Genomic DNA, 22,352 nt, shown 5'->3' on the forward strand with positions numbered 1-22,352 from the left:
ACCCATTTTCAAAATCATTGTTTCATGCTCACTGTAAGAAGTTAAAATTAGAAACCAAGAAACATTGAAAAGGTGCTATCGACTAATTGAGAGAATTTTGACGAGTAAGTCTCACTTGATATAAAAGAACTTCCTTGACATAGTAAAGTTGATTGCCAAGTGAATTTGCTCCACGTCCCTTCCGCAATGAATCCTCAGAAAAAATTCACAGGCGTGGAGAATAATACCTTGGCAATATTTTCCTACAATATGGAAGTTTTTTACTGCCAAGTAAAACATACTCGCGAATATCCCCCTTACAGTTCAAGACACCCTAAAGAGTGAGGAAAAGTAAAATTATATACCACAAGTATACCTCCTTACAGTCTAAGACACCCAATAAAAAAGTCAAAAAATCCATCAAATGACAAACGTCGTATACCTGAAGTTATACGAAATAAAGTTAATAATTTATGTCAAAATGAGTTGTGAAGCTAACATAGCACATAAAACACAGCTCAGCTAATGTACATTTGATAGTCTCAAAAGCAATTCGTGCCAGTATCATGGGCTTCTGATGATTTGTAAAAATTCCCATAAATCTACAACATATATAGTTGATCATGACAAAAAATTCAGAGTTGATATATACACTGGATAAGGAAAATTAAAGTTAAGCTAAACAGAAGAGAAACTCATCGTACCACTGAATGTCTTATTAGCACCACCGACAGCCAAACTGCCACATTTCGGCATCTGCATATTGGCCAAGAATCACACAACACAATATACCTCTCCTATTTCACGAAACATTGAGTTTTCATGTTAACTTTGATAAGAAAAAACAGTGAGAATTTATTATTTTTTCAAGAAGAGTTGTTTCAAAACTATAAAAAATGGGTTCGGGAGTGGGGTTTCATTCGAGTGACACGGGTACTCAGCATCTGTTTCTGGTATCAAACTTATTAAATACGTAATAAACACGATGTGGGACTAAAACATGTTTTTTTTTTATAAAACCGAAAAATAATTTCAAATAAAAAATATGGTTTTGAAGAATATTGAACAGCCAGTCTCTTCACCCTGATTATTTTACATCCTGATTCGGTGTTTGTTCATTTTTCCATCTGCACGCACAGTGTCATCTTCCTTTTGATATAGGCATTAGCTACAATAGAGATATTGGTTGAATCATAATCTGCATTTTTCCCACGTTTAAAAATGTCATTTTCATCAAAAGGAAGAATGGTTTGGATAACAGAGAGACCAATAGAATATTTATATTGAAATGATGGAGAAACAAAATCCTAATTCACATATTAATTCGTCTTTTGCAAAAATCAAGACAATGTAGGCATCTTGGGAGTAGGGACTATGTTTCCTATTCTTAAGATATAGCTTTTCTATTGGTATCATGTAGGCCCTAACTAGCTAGGTATATACACTTCCAGGTTTACTCATAAGTTCCTCGTGGCTACCGTGTTCTACAGCCTTTCCATGCTGCAATACGCATATCATATCCACGTCACGTATTGTTGATAACCTGTGTGTGATGATGATAGTTGTTCGACCTTTCATTAGCTTATCAAGCGCCTCTTGTACTGTCATTTCTGAGGCTGAATCCAATGCACTGGTAGCTTCATCTAAAAGAAGAATTGCCGGGTATTTTAATATTTCCCGAGCTATTGCCACCCTTTGTTTCTGACCACCTGACAGCTGCACTCCCCGCTCGCCGACTTGAGTATGGTACCCCTCTGGCATTCTACTGATGAAGTCATGCGCATTTGCTGCCTTGGCAGCCCTAATTACCTCTATTTCTGAAGCACCATCCTTCCCATACTGTATATTTTCATAAACTGTAGTGGAAAATAAAGCTGGCTCTTGTTGAACTAACCCAATCTTCAGCCTCAGTGATCTCAAGTTTAAGCATCTAATAACACGCCCATCAATCAGAATGGAACCTGAGGTAGGGTCATAAAACCTCATCATTAACGCAATCACTGAACTCTTTCCAGAGCCACTTGGCCCAACTAATGCACGGTTACTACCGGCAGACACTCGCAGATTCAAGTCCTTGAATACGGAAACATCAGGCGTCATGGGGTAGCTGAAACTCACATTCCTGAACTCTACATCACCCTCAATCTCTGTAATCCCTTCAGATGTTGAATCATTTGGATCTATTGCTGTTCTTCTTTCAAGAATACTGAAAACTGGTCGAAGTGCTTGTGATCCTTTCAGGATGTTAGGTGCCAAAGCAAGTGTCTCTGCTATTGAAAGAGCAGTGATCACCAACACCATGAAGGATTTTATGATATCTCCAAAGTTTGAATACTGCTTCTTAATAATAATTGATGCATACCATAAGCTGAGTGCATAGGAGCATAATCCAAGGAGTTGTGATGCACCATACCCAATGCCAGTTTATTTGGCTCATCAAGTTTAGAGGTGAACTGGGATACAATGCGTGCCTCAGCCCAAATGCAGCAACAGTACGAATGTTGGTGATTGCCTCACGGGCAGGAAGTAGCACGGGAGTAAGCTTGAGTGTAGTCTCCACTCTCCACCAAATCCCTGAAGAAATAATTGCTTCAATTACAGAAAGGACAGAACATGAGAATAGGGTACTACACATAGCTGTAGATGTGGGATGCAAGCAGATTTTCTCGCCCACCATTTGAGTGGTCAAACGTAGGGAATGATGTCAGAATTAATTTCATAATGACCGATTATCTTAGAGGAAGTGTATATGCAAGAATTTAAAATATTTTTATGAATGAAGACTACAGATAACGATCTGCCTAACCCCACTAGCTCTGTAGCTAAATGAGAAAGAAGCAAAACAACACGCAGACTATCCTTATCAATAGACAATGAAGTACTTCAGACCAACCTCATGTTGGAATCTTCATGTGTATTTCAAATACTTGTGTGTTGTTTAGTCCCACATTGGTGAACCACCACTAGGTAGTGAGGTATTTGAGGTGAACATCTAACATAAGGGCGTGCCCTTAGGGTACAAAAGCTTTTGTGTTAGGAGGGAGGACTCATCCAAAGCCACACACGCCCCCCGCCCCCGTGACCGAAGTAATGGTAATCGGGTGGGGCTGTCTATAGAAGGGATCATATAGAGAACCATTGAATCCGAAGTAGAGAGAGCCAGAAATCGTCCTGCTGCTACTGTCTCCATAAACCATAAACCAAAGTATTCAACCCTTTTCAGAAAGAGAGAGAACCATTGAATCCTGTGAGGAAGACGCCATGTTGCCTGCCTTTCGCGCCATTGGAAGGGGAAGAAATCTTTCCTTAGGACGACTAATCCGGCGCGCTTGGTTATTACCTGTTATTCTGTCCTTGTCTTCTATTGTTTTCTTTTATCTGCATACAACAATCTTAAGGAAAGAACACCTGTTGACACCACATGAAGATATTTATAAACTTAATTCCAATGCATTTCCATATGAAGACCAAAAAGGATAAAGAACAAAGAGGCGCAACAAAAATCCTTATTGACAAGTCAGCTGTTATGTAGTGGTTGTTTTTAGCTATTATCATAAATATCTTAATTTTAAGACAACTTTAGACTTCTTAAAGATAGGTTCACTATTTGTCATATTTTTTAGACCAGTTGAACTAAGCACAGTGATTAAGTAGCAAGCGAAAGTTCTTAAATGTTAAGAGAATTAAAAACGTCAGAAAGAAAATGTAATAATCCAGGAGGGGTGAAAACCTGAAAACATGGAGAGACGAACACGAGTAGTAAGCTGCTCTCCCGTCAAGGTATAGAAGTAATGATGTAACATATAAATAGGTACTGACGCTACAGCCACTCCAATAAATACAAGAGAGACCACCGTCAATGTAAGAGTAAAACGCATCCAGTACATACATGATTCCAAGAGCAAATAGAGGAGCTTCCATTCTTGCCAGAACAGCACCAACTGACCCAATTAATGTAAAGGGCCACTCTGGCGAGTTCAGTTAGATCAGTTTCCAAATTGAAGGTGCTGGCATAGAGCTGCACGAGTCCTTATGTTGGTTGCTCATCTGAATCTCTTTTGTGCCAATTGAGTTAATCTTTTGCGTGTCATGAATTTGACTGTTGAATGTTTCTGAAAGCAATGAACTTCTAGAATCACTAATATTCTGGCTCGGGTTATTGTTATTTGATGTTACCTGAAGACTCACTAGAATAGCATACTCTCCCTTCTTATCGGACATCAATTCCAAATGGTTACCACTTTCAACAACCCGTCCATTCTTCAAGACGACAATTGTATCAACATCACGAATTGTGGACAATCTGTGTGCAACAATGATTGTGGTCAGGTTTGACATGATTGAAACAAGTGCCTGCTGGACAACTTGTTCAGCTTCTCATCCAGAAGTAGAATCCTTGGATTTCTCAATACTTCCCTTGCAATGGTGATTCTCTGTTCCTTAATTCAAAAGAAAAGGAAAAAATAGAAAAGGAGAATAAGAAGGAAGAGGAACACTTGGACTAAGAAATCACATTCTATCAATTGAGAACAAACAAAATCAATAAGCATTCAATAGATGTACACCAATACATATATTATGTCTTAAAGTTTCTGAATGAGACCTGTAGGGGAGTGATATTCTCTATCCAGCACGCGCTTAACATGGTGGAACTAATACACCGACCTATGGTCTCAGGTCGCATCCATGAGCCAACATCGCGCCCGCGGGGACGGTCGCAACATCATCGCGAACTTCGCCGAGGCGATGACCGCACCCCTATCCATAAAGCAATCATGACCGGTGTGTACTTGCATCACTCATCCCGGATCGGTCGGTGGTCCGCGGACGCCGCAAGCTACTTGCCCAGACTGCCACTCCTCATCATCACAGCAGACCTATGTAGATATTTCTCACGTGCTCCCATGATCCACACCCCACGGTGACATCCTTTGCGTGGAGGGTTAGGATACACTTTCAATCTCTATAAATACCTCTCCTATGAACTACGCCCGGACTGATTCTACTCGACCCCGGGAACCCGAGTAAGATCGTGGCGATTAAGCTCTCAAAAGCGAACTTCGGTCTCACCCATCCATCCATACCGGTCCCCCGACCGCTTTTGTAAGGAATATCACATCACACCTTTACATTGGCGCCGTGTGTGGGGATGATTACTTGAGAAACCAAACCACTTTACAATCAGTAGCCAAAAATCAAAACAAAAGATTCTCAAGCCCACGAAGCATGGCAAGCCTCGAAGCTCAATTCCACACTTTGGCAAGCTAGCTAGGAACAATGAATGAACAAATTGCCCAACTCAGGCAAGAAAACGTCACATTACGTGCACAAGTTGATACACAGAGCTCACTAGGCGGGTCGGCATCGAGGCGGCGTCATCAACGTCGGTCAACCGATCACCGAGCTAAACCAACGGCTCGACAAGAATGCGGTCAAGAAAGATTCCACCCGGATAGTGCGAGAAAAAATCGCCGAAAACCTATCGCGCGTCTCCATTTCTTTGGCTTTGAAGTACTTCACAAGGTCTCCCCTCGGACTTTGTCCAACCACGCGGTTCCCATGATATGGCGGTCGACATGCCCGGGCCCGATATAGCACGATATGCTCAAAGCCTTGCACTCTACAGCGCCCGAGTTCGACCATCTCCGTCACGGGCTCTTTCCAAAGAAGCTTAAAAGGGCGGCCCATTCGATTGGTTCTTCTCCCTCGAGCGGACTCCATAAGAAGCTTTGAACAACTTACCGACTGTTCGCGAGCCAAGACGTTACCAATGCATAACCGAAAGAAGGGTGATCTCAATTCACTCTTCCATTTCGCTCTGGCAAGGAGGAAACCTACATACTCTTCTTAAGCCGGTTCAAAACGAACTCTTGGACATGGAAAGCGGCCTCAAGGAATCATTTGCCGCGTGGCTTTCCACAACCGCCGCCGCGACCCCAACACCGACCTAACCAAGTCGCTCTTGAAAGACCAACCCGAAACGTTGGCCGAGCTGTACGCTCGAGTGGATAAATACATCAAGCTGCAAGAGGCTTTGCTAAAGCAGAAACGAGAAGAAGAAGAAGAAACAGAAGAGGGAGAGGTTTACGAAGTAGCATCATCCTCTAGGAAACGACCCCGACAACAAGGGCAACCCTCCAGACCCAAACCAAGAAATGATCGGGAATTCGCCGTGCTCACCAGATCTCCTAGTTACATACTAGAAAAGATCAAGCGAGCTGCATTCTACCGACCAGAGATAAAGGCGACCAACGGTCGCCCGGACCAACCCTACTGCGCTTTTCACCGCCCCAATTGCCCGCGAGACCGGCGTATCTTTGGGGGCTCAAACATTATTTGCGGGGATCCGGTCGGCCGGCACATCAAGCGATACACCAATATACCGGACGGCGACTGCGCCACAAAACCGATGGCCGCCCGAATCACGCAGCAGCCCCAGTCCCCACCCCGAAGAGCGTTTACGAGGCTTCAAAGCCGCCACCAGCGGAGGGGCGTTCGAGAACGCGCGTCCGTCAAGATCGCCGCCAACCGTCAAGGGGGCGCGAGCACGACAGAACCATCCACATGATCACACTCCAAGACGATTCCGTCTCAAGTTCGCGCGAAAAAAGAAGACGCGTCGGTGCCCTCCATGAAGTGTACAACTTCTCTTCACAAGCCGCACCCGCGCCATGCAGCTCAAGGCGTAGAACAGGAGACATCACCTTCTCAGAGGCCGACCTCAACAAGGTCTGCCTCCCGCATAACGACGCACTCGTGGTCCACGTCAAAATCGGTGGCCCGGACCGTCAAAGAAGTTTTGATCGATCCTGGTAGCTCTTGTGATATTTTGTTCTACCACACGATCCAAGAGATGAACCTGCCAAAGTCGGTCTTCATAGACCCCATCGCACCCCTCTTCGGATTCAACGGCTCCAGAGCCGATCCAATAGGCGACATCATACTCCCAGTCTCAGTGGGTTCCCGTGAAGACAAGGTCAGCTTCAACACGCGGTTCGGCCTAGACCTAGACAACCAAGTCATCCTATAACGCCATTCTAGGGCGGCGGTGGATACACCGGATCTGCGAGCGGTACCATCTACATTGCATCAAGTGATCCGCTTTCTGGTCCAAGGAATGATGGAGCTCGAAACAACCGGCTTCGAGGCCCATCATTGTAACGGATCATCGCGGCAAGCAAGATCGGCGAACCCCCATCACCATCGATAACGAACCCACTAGCTATCTGATGGCCAAAGATTTAGTAGGCGAGGTGAGAGCTAAGCAACAAAACGAGCGGCGGGGGGCTCCAACAAGAGTTTCCATTCACCAGCCCCGATCTCGACCACTACCAAAGCAGCAGACGTACCAGCAGTGCAAACCCATCAGGTCGCCCCAGTGGCGAATGCCACGTACAAACAAAGTCTCGATTTCGCACCACCAGCTCCCATACAACCGGGGGAGTCGCAGCGAACTACCACAGTTCCTGTTGTCCGCGGCAAGCGGTAATCACTTCGACCACGTTGTCGTAACCCACGAAGACGCGTCCCAGTTCCTACGGCCACCCCAACCAACTATCAGACCAGCCCGACATTACCAAAGTGCAATCATCCGAGAGCCGAGCGCCATGCAGCCAGCACCGACTCAAGACAAGCAGCAAGTGAACCTGGGAACCGAAGACGACCATAAACTCGTCTATGTGGGAGCCAACCTCGACCCCACACTTAAGGCTCAACTTGTAAATTTTCTCTCGATGAATAAAGATGTGTTCGCTTGGTCGTATATCGACGTGCCTGGGATAGATCCTAGCGTTGCATGCCACCGTTTAAACGTCAACCACGGTGCCAAACCGGTTTCGGCGATCTAGAAGATTGTCATTACGCTTTCAAAAAGCAATCAACGACGAGGTAGATAAGCTCAAACAAGTAGGTTTCATCCGGAAGGTCGACTACCCAGAGTGGGTCGCAAACATAGTGGCAGTCCCGAAAAAGAATGGTACAGTCCGTTTGTGCGTCGACTTCACCAACGTCAATCAAGAAACTCCAAAAGACAGCTTCCCCCTACCAAGAATCGACCAACTAGTCGACCAGACTTGTGGGCACGAGCTGCTATCATTCATGGACGCGTATAGTGGGTACAATCAGATACCACTAGCTGAAGAAGATCAGGAGAAGACATCGTTCATCACTGAGCAAGGAATTTATTGTTACAACGTTCTCCCGTTCGGACTAAAGAACGCAGGAGCGACCTATCAGCGGCTAGTAACTAACATGTTCCAGGACATGTTAGGCGATACCATGGAGGTCTACATAGACGATATGGTTGTCAAAAGCAAAAAAGCAGCTGACCACCTCACTCACCTCGAGCAAGCGTTCTCTAGACTACGACGAACCGGAATGAAGCTGAACCCAGAGAAGTGCCTTTTTGGAGCATCCTCCGGAAAATTTCTCGGATATCAGGTCTCGCAACGAGGCATCGAAGCAAATCCAGACCAAATTCGGGCGTTCATCGACATGCCCGACCCGCAAACAAAGAAACAGATACAAAAGTTGTCAGGTATGGTCGCTGCACTCAACAGATTTATATCAAGAGCATCAGACAAATGCCGACCGTTCTTACAGATACTAAAGAAAGGCGAGCAATTCTCACGGAACGATCAATGCCACCAAGCATTAAGCCACCGCAAGGAGTACCTCCAACACCTCCGTCCCTAGCTAAACCAACAGACGGAGAAACTCACGGGGCTCTATCCGGCGGTATCCGATTTAAGCCATCGGTTCGGTCCTATTCAGGGCGAGCACAATTCAAAAAACCGATCTACTTCACAAAACAAAGATACTCACTCAGTAGAAGAACTACTCTTACATAGAAAGAGCGGTCCTTGCTTTATTATACTCGGCAAGAAAATTCAGACCGTATTTCCAGGCCCATCCAATCAAAGTACTTAGCGATCTCCCTTTGAAGAGGATTCTTCACAAAGAAAACAAGACTACTAGGATGGCAATATGGGCCGAAGAGCTGGGCGAGCACCACATGGACTTCGTCCCACGCATATCGCAGAAGGGTCAGGTCGTTGCAGACTTCCTAGCAGATTTCCCAGTCGACGACCCTAATTGGGAGGCTGAAACAGAGGTCGCACCCCAAAGCGAGCATGCAAAGCGATCAAATCTCTCTCTACGTCGATGGTTCCAGCAACCCTGGAGGCAGTGGTATGGGAATCGTTTTAGTCTCCCCCGAGGGAGCTATGGTAGAAGAAGGCGGTTAAGTATAGACTTCCATAGCCCAACAACGCGATCTGAAGCACTAATAATGGGAATCGTCTGGCGCGATCCATTTCGGAGTAAAGGAGATCCAAATCTTTAGTGACTCGCATGGTGGTGGTTCGCCCGGTTGTAAAAAGTACACTACCAGCGAAGGTAACCTCTCCAAATACCTTCAAGTTGTTAACGATTTGCTTCCGTCATTTAGCAGAGCGACGATACACCATTTTTTGCGTGACGAGAACCGTCACGCAGATAGCTTGGCATATCTAGCCACTCAGACACCAAACTGTGTCCCTAGACAACTGATTATCGAAGTAGTCGATCGACCAGCCTTACCAAGCGGACCAAGTCTTGACAATTAGCGACTGTTCCCACTCTCTGAAGGATCGACGAGCCAAACACGGATCGCGACCTATTATCAATTACATCGATGCGGCACACCCCGGATGAGCGCACAAAGCCAAAAGGTTCCACACCAAGCATGTAGCTATTGTTTGGTGAGCGGCGGACTATTCCGCAAATCCAGCGGGGACCTCATCCGAGATGTATCGATCGAGCAAGGCCCGGCTAATTTTTTTTGAAATTCCGCGAAGGCGAGTCGGCAACCATCTTTGGAGGTCGATCATTAGCCCACAAAGCGATCTCCCAAGGGTACTTCGGCCTCATTATGCAGATTGATGCTAAAGCGTATGTCCTCAAGTGTGTCAAATGCCAAACATTTGGTCACAACATCATCATGACCAGCTTTCGCGAATTGATTAACATCGCGAGCCCTTGGCGTTCCACATGTGGGGCATGGACATTATGGGACCATTAGTCCCTGAGAAACCACACCGCTTCCGCTTCGTCCTTGTTGCCCTGGACTACTTCACTAAGTGGGTTGAAGCAATTCCATTAGCACCGTCAAAGAATCACACGTCGAAATTTCATTTGGACTCATATCATCACCGGTTTGGCTTACCACATACACGGTGATGGACAATAACTCCAGTTCAAGGGAAAAACGATCAAAGAGTTTACGGCCAAATGGAAGATCGTTCATGCATTCTCTACACCCGCGATGCGCTCAAAGCAATGGACAAGCGAGGCCGACAACAAAGCCGTTCGGAGAATTTGAAGAAGAAAATTGAAAAAAGAACAAGAGCCGGTGGCCAAATCAGTTTGGAGAACATACTATGGGCTCATCGCGACTACTGGCTTCGCTCAAGCACCGGGCGAGTCACCATTTTCCTGTGCTATAGCACGAAGCCGTCATCCCCACCGGTGACAATCCGACAACCCGATCTGAACTTGTCGAATCGGGCCTTAATGACTCGGTTCTAGCTCGAGAGATCGACCTCCTCGAGGAGCGGCGACCTAGCGACCATCGGGTCGCGACCTACCAACAGGTCCTTAAGAGATCTTACAACAAATGAGTACATCTACGGTCTTTTCAACCGGGGGATCTCGTTTTGAAGAAAACTCAAGATGACACTAAGCTAGCACCAACGTGAGAAGGCCCTTACATAGTGGAACGCGTCGTTGGCAACGGCGCATATTGGATTAAAACCCAAGAAGGAAAGTTGCTGCCACGACCATGGAACACATACTTGCTAAAGCAATTTTACCAATAGTTGTATTACGCATTGTAATTCCTGTTCCCAGGCACTACAAAGTTCATATGAAAGAAACTCAAGATTGTTATCATAAATGGCGGACCTACTCACATCTCCAAACCATACCTCTCACACAGCAAGCTCCATACCTAAACACGCTCTCATGCGAGCAGGACGCTCTCAGGAGCTTACAGGCTTATCGCCTCTCCGAGTCTCGCTAAGTTGAGGACCTATACTTCTAGGATCAGCTCAGCGAGAACGCTCTCAGGAGCACCACGCCCTCAGGGGCTAGACACGCTCTCATACGAGCAGAACGCTCTCAGGAGCAGAACGCCCTCAGGGGCTAAACACGCTCTCATGCGAGCAGGACGCTCTCAGGAGCTTACAGGCTTATCGCCTCTCCGAGTCTCGCTAAGTTGAGGACCTATACTTCTAGGATCAGCTCAGCGAGAACGCTCTCAGGAGCACCACGCCCTCAGAGGCTAGACACGCTCTCATCTGGCGAGCGCCTCGGGGGCTAAACACGCCTCTCATCGCGGCGGGGGCGCTCTCGGGGAGCTTACAGGCTTATTGCCTCTCCGAGTCTCGCTAAGTTGAGGACCTATACTCCTAGGATCAGCTCGGCGAACGCCTCGGGGAGCACCACCCTCTCGAGGCTAGACACGCTCTCATCGGCGCGAAACGCTCTCGGGGCGAACATCGGGGGCTAAAAACGCCTCATGTGGCGGGGCGCTCTCGGGGAGCTTACAGGCTTATCGCCTCTCCCAAGTCTCGCTAAGTTGAGGACCTATACTTCTAGGATCACTTCGGCGAGCGAACGCTCGAGGAGCACCACGCCCTCAGGGGCTAGACACGCTCTCATCGAAAGCGAGCGCTCTCAGGAGCAGAACGCCCTCAGGGGCTAAACACGCTCTCATGCGAGCAGGACGCTCTCAGGAGCTTACAGGCTTATCGCCTCTCCGAGTCTCGCTAAGTTGAGGACCTATACTTCTAGGATCAGCTCAGCGAGAACGCTCTCAGGAGCACCACGCCCTCAGGGGCTAGACACGCTCTCATCTGGCGGGGCGGCTCTCGGGGAGCTTACGGGGCTTATCGCCTCTCCGAGTCTCGCTAAGTTGGGGACCTATACTTCTAGGATCAACTAAGCGAGAACGCTCTCAGGAGCATTACGCCCTCAGCGGCTAAAACAAACTCTCATACGAGCAGGACGTTCTCAGGAGCTTACAGGCTCATAGCCTCTTTGATCCTCACTAGACGAGGACCGATACTCCTAGGGTTAACCAAAGAAGAACGCTCCCAGTGAGCAACATAACCCACGAACTCGCAGGGGCACGGTCCCCTTTCGTCCAAAAAGATCAAACACTTACATGTCGTTCTTGCGCATTATCATACCGAACAACATATAGCGAGAATACATCTCCGGAAGCAAAATCCGTGAAGATGAGAATCAAAGCCATGAACAATCAGACCAAAAAGTATATAGCATTAATCAAGTACTCACCAAAAGGAACACACATTTCGGATCCAGTGAAATCAGCTCTAAAGCACCGACCTGCTGGGTCTACCCCCGAAAAATCCAGTCGGCTACCAATTACAAAACCAAAGTTAACGAATCGCCCACTTTCGTGGAAACCCGGTTCTCAAATTCAAAAGAAGCGAAACTGCTTTCGGCAAGCCAAAACGCCAGCTCTAGTGTTTAACCCTCGTAGGGGCAAAGAAGACCACACTTAGTTAAGTATCAAACCTGACAAAACAAATTCTCACGGAAAGGCCAGAATCGGCATCCGCGGGCGGCGACCACATGTTTATCCTCGGGGCGGCGGTTGAGGGAACATGCTGGCGGCTCATGAGAACAACACGCATACCGGCCTCTCGAGCCCCATCTGCCTTCTTTAAGGCGACCGGTATTTCTCGTCCAGCTTGGCGTACTCACTACAGGCAGTGGTATACGCGTTCTGAGCCTTACGGGCAACCCTCGGCATTGTTGCCAGCGTGCTTTCGGTGACTTCCGCGATCTCCACTTGCAGATCAGCCATAGACGCAGCAAGTTTCGCATTTTCATCAGCAACAGCACGACATCTCTCCGACATAGTCTCCAACCTTTTCTTGTCAGCCACCCGAGCAGCTCGCAGACATCCCAGCTCGACTCGGGCATCAACATCAGTATTAGAGCGTTGCACAACACTCTTCAACTTATCATAACCAGCAAGAAACTATAAGTACGGAAAGACAATGAAAATCAATCAAAGCGGAGACTAAAAAGTTAACAAACAAACGTACTCACCAAACAGCTCCGCCATGTCCATGGTCCCCGGGGCGTATCCATATCTTCGTCCTCGACCTCAACTTTGTCCCGTCCGAAAGCCGCGATACCCCTCGGGGAGACTAGTCGCTATAGGCGAGAGTGGAAGCTGCGATCGGGCGCTTTTACAAAGCGCCTCTTCCCGTCTTCCGGCGTAGAAGAACTTCACTCCCACGTCCCCAGCGTGAGAGTCGCGAGCTCCCACTAGCGGCGTGGCCCCCCCCTCTCCAGTCGTCTACCCTTTTCGGCAGCCCGGGGCGCCGTCCTCGATGGGGCGACGATCACAATACCTCCTCGATTGAAACCCGCGACCTCCGGGCCGTTTAGCTTTTTTGGACCCCGACGCTACCACCTTCCTCTTGCCACGGTCCTCGTGCACATGAGGATGAAACTCCATTTCCTCCATCGGTGAGGAGAACTCTCTCGTGGCGCCTTCTCCCCTAACAAAGGGGGTAACACCGAGCCATAGAAAAACTAAAGCCTGAGGAACAAAACAAAGCCAATGAGGGAGAGATAGCATCCAACATCACGATCAAAAAAAAATGAAAGAGCAAACATACGAGAAGATGACCAAAGAAAGCAAGCAAGTTCGGAGGAGAAAAGAGGCGACAGAAGGGAAGTCCAAATGCCGTCGCTCTCCCGAGCGGTTTATATTTATGCAAGGTGAAGCGTCTCTTCCGAGGCAACTCATTATGGCATCGAGGCGCCAAACGCCAATCCAATCAGCAACCATCATCATTTCATATTTCCGCGGACCGTTTATATCCGCTGCGTGCCAAGCCGCGCCTTGTAATGGAGGTGACCAGCGCTCCGCGGGACATTCGGCCCGTACCAATACCGGGTAACTAGAGAATCGCCGTGACCAATGCGCGCATAAAGCAGTTCAAAGAGTGGCGCAGGTCCACCAACCTAGAACGCTCTAATAACCTACCACAATAGCAAGCCCAAAGGCACACAAACCAAACAGGCATACGATCACGCGGGGAAGAGAGACAAAAGCCAATAGTATGCGTCCTTAATATAAAAGCGATTGACAAATTGAAGACCCGCGGTTCGACCTCGGTTAAGCGGATAGCCGAAATTTCTTTGGGTCTACCGAAATCCAGCCCACTAAACATCGGTATCATAAAACAAGTAAAGGAAAAGGCGAAACTGCCGGGCAACCCCGGAAAACAGCTCTATTGTTTTAGGCGAGAGGCGCTACAAAAACAAAAAACCCGGACATTGACGCTCAAATAACATCGCCGAAGCCTTCAACAAGAGGGGCCGGTCGGCGCAGGGAACGGCTTCGGATCACCGGAGGCGCCACCACTCCTTCCGGTTAAGCGTCCACCCGGACCACCAACAACGGGGAGGCGATCGGCAACCACCTCACCTTCGGGGCGCGGGAGCGACCGTAGGGACCGCCTACCGACCTCGAGTGAATCGACCTGTCGGTCTATTGTAGGTCCATGAGCTGGCTCCTCGGGCAGGTCGCCGTATCTCGCCTCCAGTTCTTCTATTTCAGCACGGATAGCAAGATAGGCCTCTCTCGCCTCCACCGCAGTAGCTTTACAACGTTCAGCAAACGTATTAGCAGCAACAGCCTTTTTCTTCAGATCAGCGACCTCATGCCTCATTGATCGCCCTCGTTCACGGTGGCGTCCTCTCGGAGATAAGCGTGACCCGGTTCGCCTTCAGAGTATCCAGCTCCACCTTCTCCGTTTGAGCTATCGCTTTCGGAGATCGAGACCCTCGAGCCTCGAGGACTTCGACCTCCGACTTCTCCATTTCAAATAAACGGTCACGGTATCTTCAATTTCGATACCCGGCAACCAGTACTGCGGCGGCTTCGCACATAGTACCACAAACAAGCGATAAGCAACGATTAATATAATAAGTAATAGCACAAACAGTAACAACGTGACCACTTACCAGACAAATCGCCTTATCCACCCCTCTCAGATTCGACTCCGGCTCCTTGGCATCAAGGTCCTTCCTATCACCATCAAGCGTCATCCCTCCAACAAGCAAAAGCTATGGGTGCGGACTTGTAGCTGCAGTCCGACCTCTTCACATAGCGCTTCTTCCCAGTCACCTCATCAATGTACATCAGGTTGCGCTCTAGATCGTCCTTGCCAGTACTGGACTGCTCCTTACCAGCATCTCTTGAGCCAACCTTCCCCTTCATCTTGCCTGAGGCATCTCCAACAACCCGGGGTCGAGCGACCTCCGGGGCAGCCTCCGGAGCAACCTCCGGGCCGTCCTCAACTAGGACGCTGAAGTCGGGCATCGGCCTCGACCTCGGGTTGCGAGCTGCCCTCCCACCCGTTCGCACCTCACCACCCTGTGCGTTCTGGGCCACCCTCGCAGTCTTAGCAGGTCGGTACTCCGGAATGTCGGAGGGAGCGTCCTCCACATCAAAAGGAGCATCCTCCCGACCCTTCCCCGATCCAGACCCGGAGGCCCGGCACCCAGAGGGGGGTTGCTTCACCCGATGCGGCGGCCCGGTTTCTATCCTCTCGGTCACGGATCACTCCCACGCTTCTCCATAACACGTTCCTTGGACGCTCCCTTACCACGAGCCCTTGTTTTCTGAGCTTCCCTTCTCTTCCGAACGGCAGGCCCTCCACGCTCCTTAAAGAATCCGGCGACCTCTGGCAACTTCGCCCTTTTCTCAGCCCGAGTCAGCCTAGCGAAGCTCTCGATCACTGCTCGGTTCGTCTCCTGTGCAGGACGGTTATCTGTACAAAAGACAAAATAACAAATGTTAGATCAATACAGGATCAGTCGATATCAGCGTGAAACCTAAGAAAACGTCTTGGTACCCACGATAAAAATCCACGCGTTTTCCTGTCCCACACTAAACCCGCTTTCGCCGCGGTAGTTACCGACTAACATGAACGGTCTTTTATCCCAAGACTTCGTTACTCACTCCATCGAGCGGGCGGCAGTAGCTTCGGGTTTGCAAGCTAAAGTTATATGCCCTAGATCGCTTCAAAGTGAAGTGCTCAATAATATCAGCGACTTCGATCTGGTATTCACCGCTGGCGTTCAACAGGTCGAACACCTTCAACAACCGCCACGTGTTACCCACGAACTGCACAGGCGCTTTGCCACAACGGTTCAAAAATTCGCAAACCAACTTCGAAAATGGTATCGTCATATATAAGCCCTCGGCTTTGCCCTCTCACAGACGATCACCCCGTGGTGCGGTGGGACGTACCTATCGCTAAAGACCAAATCGCCTCGCTCAGGCTCGTGGATCTCCAAACCGTCCACGTTTATACCATATCTCTTCCTTAGATATGGAAACGCCCTCAAAGCGTGTTTATCCACAGCCCTAGGCGGCAGCTCGCTCGAAGGCGACCTCTCACCGCGTCCTGAAGTGCTAACGTCAGCAACCACAGGAGCAGATCGAGCATCGCCTTCCTCACTCACAGCCTCATCCCCATCATCCTCACCCAGCATACCAACTGATTCGTCTGTCTCCTCCTCATCTTCCCAACCGAGGGAAACTTCACGAACCTCGTTCGAACGAGTGTCATCGGAATCCGACATCTTTCTCCTTTAAGCTTAACAAATCTAGCTACTAGTATCTAACAGAGTACCCTAACAACTCTAGCACAGAAGCTTAGCACCAAACAAGGGAAATGGGTTCAAAAATGGCAGAGAACTAACCTGAAGATTGATGCGCTAATGAAGTTCTCTCTACCAGACGAAGCAGCCAAATGAAGTCTCAGTCAAGCAAGTAAAATTTTTGAACAACCGCCCCTCCAATTTCCAAGGCATTATGATTACACCCTAGCCCTAGCCGCCCACGACTTCCAAACAACTGTCTTGTCTTTTCACATCCCGAAAAAAGCGGTCGCCCGCGTTTTCTTCTCTGCAAGAATCTTTCGGATCATCGCGTCTTTGCACACGCGTCACACGATCGCACCAACTAGCTCACGCGGTTAACACTAGCTGTTCTACACTGATCGTGGCAGATTCCCACCTATCACATAGTACGCGCGTGCCACCGTTCTCTCTCAGCAGGTCGTTATCACAACCTACTGAGAGGGGGCTGTGTAGGGGAGTGATATTCTCTATCCAGCACGCGCTTAACATGGTGGAACTAATACACCGACCTATGGTCTCAAGTCGCATCCATGAGCCAACATCGGACCCGCGGGGCGGATCGCAACATCATCGCGAACTTCGCCCGGGCGGTGACCACGGACCCTATCCATAAGCAATCATGACTGAAGGTGTACTTGCACTCATCCCGATCGGCGGTCATCCGGTCACGCCCGAAGCTACTTGCCCGGTGCCACTCCTCATCATCACAAAGAGGACCTATGTAGATATTTCTCCGCGTGCTCCCATGATCCACACCCCACGTTGGTGACATCCTTTGCACGCGTGGAGGGTTAGGATACACTTTCAATCTCTATAAATACCTCTCCTATGAACTCGCCCGGACTGATTCTACTCGACCCGGGAACCCGTAGTAAGATCGTGGCGATTAAGCTCTCAAAGCCGAACTCGGTCTCACCCATCCATCCATACCAGTCCCCCAGAGACTGTTTGTAAGGGAATATCACATCACACCTTTACAAGACCCATACAAGTTACTGGTATTAAGAGGGCACTGAGTGGAACATATACCAACCTGGGTTTATAACCGTCAGGCAAAGATTGTCAATTATTAGAATATCTCTGTATATTTAGTTTCTAAGTTCACGTATATTTCCTTTTGTATAGTTTCCAATTACTAGATTCTTGGTGAGGAAGTCTTTCCATGTTGTTGGTAATTCTGCCTAGTGAGCAAGTCTTGTCTCTTATATATAGAATGATGTTTCAGTCTCTCTTCAATCAGAGGAAGACAAACAATCGTGTTCTTCTTTATTTTCATATACATACTCTTTATTTTACATCAATAATCTGCTCCATGCTAGCATCCTCTTTACCATATACAATATTTCCAGCTATTGTGGTCGCAAACAATGTTGGTTCTTGGCTAACAAGACCCGCACCCCACCATGTTTTCTACATCACGAACATATGAAAATGCCAGTTTGTCACAGTAGGGTCTTTCAAAAGGAGAAAAGGGAAGTAGTCATCACCTATTGTTTTCATCAATGGAAACGTCTTCCATTGGATTGGTGCATTTTGATACATGGCCATAAGGGGTAAATTAAAAGCCCAGATGTCATTTTGGGCAACTCCTAAGTCGAATCTTCAAGTTCGTGATATATGTGTGATATTGTGTACAATTATCACTGGTATAATACCAATAATCGAGGATATGAGGATCAATGTGTTTTTTGTTGTTAACCGTATGTCAGGGCCAGCTTACACCTACCTCGGCTAATCCCAGGGCCATGGCTGGAACTACCTCGGCTAATCCCAGGGCCATGGTTGGAAATTCTACAGTGTACTTTTTGTTATTTTTTGTTTTGAAGAAAGCCATATCAAGATCTTTACGAGGATCCAGGTGATGACAGTAATTGGATTAGCAGCAACAGTACTAATCCCCACCTTAGTTTCATAGACACTACCATAACTACTACTCTCTACTAACTTGGAACCCTACAAGGGTTTTTCCAAAGACTAAGGTGGTAAATATGTCTGATAACTTTAGTTTTTCTGGATGATAAATCATATAATTGGAGGGGCTAGAGGGAGTCATATGTGATGTGAGCCATATAATTGGTTGTGCTAGTGTTCTTGTTTTGTCATTGATTCCAAAATCTTGAGATTAATTGTTATCACTTGTGATCTTTAATTCTCAACATAAGTGCCCGAATTCATTTAGATGGTTGTAGATTCTAATTTTTGTTGATGTGGTTAATTATCAATTATCTTGTTCAATTTATTAACCCCCCCCCCACCCACCCACCCACTTTAAATTAAATTAAATTTGTAAATGTTATATATTTACATATTTACGCACAATTTTATATTAGTTTGTCCGTTTATTTTATTTGTTTGATCTAGTTAGTGTGTTTTCGGTGATTTTGAAGAAATTAAAATTAAGTTGATTAAATGTGTCAAAACTAACGAAAATGTATGAGTACGAGATTTGGTTGGCAGTGACTTTAGTTTGTTCACTGGAGGTCAGAAAAACAGAATTATTTGGATCAGATATGTTTTGAGTTATTAGTTTGGGCTTTGTAATATTGGGCCGAAATAAAAGAATGAATGCAAATGGGCTTATGTCATGAAGCAAGTGAAAAATTAATCAAACCCCATAAACGAAGCTTTTGATATTGGAACCGACGTGACCAGCAAAAGTAAGTTTTAATACCCATGTATACTTCAGTTCTCAGGATGCGTTTAGTTTGCGGGTAGAAGATACGTTCAGAGCAATTATAATGGAGGGTATATAAGCTGCTAAATACAAGTATAGCACCCCAACTACAAAAATGTCATTTCAATGGGGCAGCTAAAAGAGTTTTAAATTTGGAAAGAGTAAAAAACCCAGCCAAAGTTAAAATCTTCGCTAGCAGTTGTTATAATAAGTTCGGGAGAAACTATGTCGTCCGTCTAAAAAAAATTCAACTTAAGTTACAAAATAATGGATGGACGGCAAAAAATATGTCGTCCGTATCATTTAGCACTTCAAAGCTAAAAAGTCTATGTAGCACCTTTTAGCATCCCAATTTAACATCTCTCCATTGAACTTGCTCTTATTATGGGATGTACAAATTGACATGTTACATACATAGAAGATGCGTGGCAAAGAATATGTATCAAAGGCGAGGAGTAGCGACCTAGCCAGTTTGGATCTAATTCTACTTAGGGCGTGCTTGTTAAATTTTCCCACTTGAGGGGCAAATATGTAATGGGAAAATATTTTCCCACTTCAAAATTTACTGGCAAATATATTGATTTGCCGCTGCTTGTTTCGTCAATGGCAAACGATTGGCAAATTTCATTTGTCAGATTTTCCTCTGCTTGATAACACAAATTTGGCAAACCCAACATTCGGCAAATCTACTGTTAAATGAATTCAACCCTAGTTTTCCTTCATTAGCTTCTCTCACTCTCTCTCTATGTGAAGTGAAAGTTAGCCGCCTCAACTCTCTCTCCTTGGATTTTACTGTGATTGAATTAACATATTTCGCAAGGAGATTTGGTTCATCTCTTTCTTCAATCAAGGTGAGAAATTATCCAGGTTTCACTCATTTTTTTCTTCATTTGAAAAGTTATGTTTCTTTTGTATTTTATTCTTTGCTGTTTTTGAATGAATTTGTTGTTCTTGGTTGATTAATTGATAGAGTTGTATTTTGTCGAGAGAAGAGTTTCTCTTTAGTGTGTGTTCTTATTTGATCAATTGTTTACTGTCTACTGTTGGAACTTGTCTCTTTGTTGATATATTACTGACCAAAAACAAACAAAAATGTCGTTTTCCAATAGTATACAAACCTAATCTAACGTTGGACTATTTTTTATTATTATTATTTTTTAATTTGAATGAGTGTCGACAATTTTGTTCCCTCATTTGATTTGTTTTAAGGGTTTATTGTAGATTCCAGACTTCTTGGACAATTATTTTAGTTCACATTTAACTTTTTTTTTCTCGTAGTTATGGCAAATCGTCAGCATACCCGTTGGTCTCCCACGATGGATAAGATCCTAATTGAATTGTTGTTGGATCATACTGTAAATGGTATGGGCAGAACATCAAATAATGGATGGGAGAGTGAGACCTTGTCCATGATGACTAGGGAGTTGAATCAACGATTGAACTCGTCAGTTGGGGATGGTAATGTACGTTCTAGGATGAAAACGTTGAAGAGAGATTACATAGCTGTCAAAGAACTTCTCGAGAGTACTGAGTTTGGTTTTTCATACAACCAACAAACCAAGTGTATTGACGTTGATCGTCAAGCATGGGATGCGTATTTCAGGGTAATTTACTTGACTATCTTGTAACAAATTATTACTATGTTTATAACCATAGCGTGCTTGTTAGAAATTGTTTATTGTTATAGGCACATCCCGCAGCGAGACACCTAAAAGGGAGGATGTTTACCTATTTTGCTGAAGCTTGTGTAATTTTTGGGAATGACTACTCACTTCATACTCAGAATGTTTGTGAAAACTTTGGGCGGTTGTTGGTGACACTCCACAAGCCGCGAAAGTGTACTTGGTGAAAGCTTTGGTGGTACACAAGTTGAGAGTGCTAAAAACGTTGGTGGACTTGGTGAACCTTCTGGTGTGGTTGATGATACTACCCCCTCCCTCCCTTCAGTGGAGTATTCATTCCCTGCAGTGGAGTATTCATGGCAGTAGACTTCATATTTGTTGAAGTGTGTGTTGTTGTGTGTGAAGTGTAGGTGAGTGTGTGTAGTGTGCTGCTGTGTGTGAAGTGTGTGTGCTGCTGCTGTGTGAAGTGTAGGCGAGTGTGTGTGGTGTCTTCTTGTGTGTGTGTGTAGGCGAAAGTGTGTGGTGTGTCTTCTGTGTGTGTGAAGTGTGTCTTTGCTGCTTTTTGTGTGAAGTGTGTAGGCGAGTGTGTGTGGTGTGCTGCTGTGTGTGAAGTGTGTGCTGCTGCTGTGTGAAGTGTAGGCGAGTGTGTGTGGTGTGCTGCTGTGTGTGAAGTGTGTGCTGATGCTGTGTGAAGTGTAGGCGAGTGTGTGTGGTGTGCTGCAGTGTGTGAAGTGTGTCTGATCTTTGTGTGAAGTGTAGGCGAGTGTGTGTGGGTGTCTTTGCAGTGTGTGAAGTGTGTCGATCTTTGTGTGAAGTGTAGGCGAGTGTGTGTGTGTGTCTTCTGTGTGTTTTGACAATCGAAGCGAAGAGGAGACTTTGGATTAGAGGTAAAGATGACCAACTAAAACTGATAAAGTGAGAGTGTTGATGGGCGAACTACTCACTCTGTTGAGCACCACAAATAGTCTGAAGAATCTTTTGTAATATTAATTTGCTCCATCAACCCGCCCTTTGTAATTGATTTGTCATCCTAGGAGGCTGCTTGTTCGTTGTGTGACTTCTGGGTTCTGAATAAACTAGCGCAGGCTCACACATCTATATCGCTTTATGGAGATCTCTCAAGTGGCCATATTTGGGTTCATTTAAGTGGGTGAGTGACATGGAAAATATTTGACCTATTGACCATTGTTCGACCCTATCAAGTAACTATGTTACGTTATATTGATTTGCATAGTTACGTGTATGTTTTATTTTTAATTTTCTGCTAAAGATGTCAATGTTTTAATGATGTTTAAATAATCTCACTTTAAAACCAGGTTTGTTAGTCACTGCACCAG

General features: G+C 46.3%; 1 long non-coding RNA gene and 1 pseudogene across 2 annotated transcripts; one reads left to right on the forward strand and one right to left on the reverse strand.

The window, feature by feature from the left end:
- Positions 1-1,234: 1,234 nt before the first annotated feature.
- Positions 1,235-18,633, reverse strand: LOC147523491 (ABC transporter B family member 14 pseudogene; annotated as a pseudogene). Its single transcript, XR_015216108.1, has 3 exons — positions 17,703-18,633; positions 3,710-4,582; positions 1,235-2,553 (listed from the first exon to the last, which is right to left on the reverse strand). The product of XR_015216108.1 is annotated as an ABC transporter B family member 14 pseudogene (transcript).
- Positions 18,634-19,037: 404 nt separating this feature from the next.
- Positions 19,038-21,498, forward strand: LOC147523492 (uncharacterized). The gene is made up of 3 exons (XR_015196496.1): positions 19,038-20,244; positions 20,672-20,997; positions 21,081-21,498. It is a non-coding gene; the product is annotated as an uncharacterized LOC147523492 (long non-coding RNA).
- Positions 21,499-22,352: the final 854 nt, after the last annotated feature.

This window comes from Coptis chinensis, chromosome 1 (assembly GCF_015680905.1).
Source record: "Coptis chinensis isolate HL-2020 chromosome 1, ASM1568090v1, whole genome shotgun sequence".
In the NCBI taxonomy this organism is placed as follows: domain Eukaryota; kingdom Viridiplantae; phylum Streptophyta; class Magnoliopsida; order Ranunculales; family Ranunculaceae; genus Coptis; species Coptis chinensis.